General features: G+C 43.4%; 1 long non-coding RNA gene across 1 annotated transcript in view; it reads left to right on the top strand.

Moving 5' to 3' along the window:
* The first annotated feature begins 783 nt into the window (after window positions 1–783).
* The window catches only part of LOC123522785, a 9,272-nt gene continuing 8,532 nt past the window's right edge, over window positions 784–1,523 (top strand). Inside the window, exon 1 of the long non-coding RNA XR_006680998.1 lies at window positions 784–1,000. This is a non-coding gene — a long non-coding RNA (uncharacterized LOC123522785). The remainder of the gene's footprint in view (window positions 1,001–1,523) is intronic.

The following is a 1,523-nucleotide window of genomic DNA, read 5'->3' as shown; positions in this document are numbered from 1 at the left end:
TTTTTTTTTTTTTAAAAAGGAAAGATAGTTATTAGGCACACACACACACACACACACACAAATACCCTGTGTAAAGATTGTGGTAGAGGAGGGAGCATTTACACTGAGACTAATGAGATGGTGGGAGTCAGGTTGAATAGAAGCAAGGTGCAAAGTAATGGGAGCTGAGGCAGTCGGTGGGAGCTCAGAGATAACTGAATGATTCCATGACTGGTTTGCTGATTGGTTTCTTATAAAATAGACACAGCTTAGCTTCTGCTGGTGCCATGGTTTGAGAAGAAAACTATTCAATGATAAGAAAGGATTGCTAATTTCCAACTCAACAAAATAACTACCAATCACATAATACAGGGCTGTAAATGTTCATTTCACATCATTTTGGAAAGTACACCAGAAGGATTTTAAGGCACATAAGTACAAACGAATGAACTGTGGTGAATTCACTCAAAAGTGTTGAAGTCAATGATTGTTGCTCTATGTGGAACAAAGTTACATAGGTGAACCCACAGCTTCATCATTGCACCCCTCACTACCTGAAGGGAATCAGGTTCGAGTCTCCCTGCTGCCCCAGGATCAGTCAGTGCCTCCATCTCATTACCGTAAAGAAGAGGCCGCAGAGCTGCATGAAGATCACAGGTGTGTGCTGTGCTCTGGAACCTGAGCCACCAACACGCTCAGGGTAGAGCATTACCCTCAGCTGGGGAGGAAGCTCGACACCTGCCCCTCTCTTCTTACTCAATACTGTCTCCTCCCCCACCCTTCCCCAGGTCTCAGGTGGCATGCAGTGAGGTCATCTGGGGTCCTGGACCTGACCGTCCTGCACATCCTGAAAGCACCGGGAAGGCTGTCAGCTGCTCTGACTGGGGTGTGGAGAAGGCCCATTCGTCTGCTTTCCTTCTGCTGGGTGCCCACGTCCACTCCCATCCCTGTGCCCGGGCGGCTTCCTGGGCTTGGAGGCAGCATTTCCCCAGACTTCTGAGAGGTGGAGCAAGGAACTATGGTGAGTTTTAAAGAGAACTGGGGTCTTTTGACCATATATGGGTGAGTGGAGATCATAGAATTTTGCTACTGTAATTCTGAACGAAGTCTTAATTTTAGATCATTTAAGAAGGAGAAAAAGATTTTGTATGGGATTTATTTATTCATTCTTTCATACTCTCCCTTTTCTTATGCATATGAGTTTTTGATCCCTATATTTTTCTTTCCTCTAAACTTCTTTCACCATTTCTTGCAAGCACGCTCTAGTTCCGGTGTCACTAATTTCACCCATATTTATTTCTGTTGGAAAATATCCTGATTTATGTTTTAGCCTTAAAAAAAAAATCTCTTCATTGTTATAAAAATATCCATATACAATGACACATTTGACCAACAAATTTTGTTTGTAGTTTAATGTGTGGTAACAAGAGTTACATCCTTGAATAGTAGCCAAAAATGTACTGGTGTTTCAAACCTACTTTCAGGCACGCCAGAAGAAGGCTGGGTTAATTGTGCCAGCTTGGCCAATGATCACATGTGGGGCT

This window comes from Echinops telfairi, unplaced genomic scaffold (genome assembly GCF_000313985.2).
Source record: "Echinops telfairi isolate 266 unplaced genomic scaffold, ASM31398v2 ScPeMD7_7459;HRSCAF=8497, whole genome shotgun sequence".
Classification (NCBI taxonomy): Eukaryota; Metazoa; Chordata; class Mammalia; order Afrosoricida; family Tenrecidae; genus Echinops; species Echinops telfairi.
This window is presented reverse-complemented; position numbering and strand designations above follow the sequence as displayed.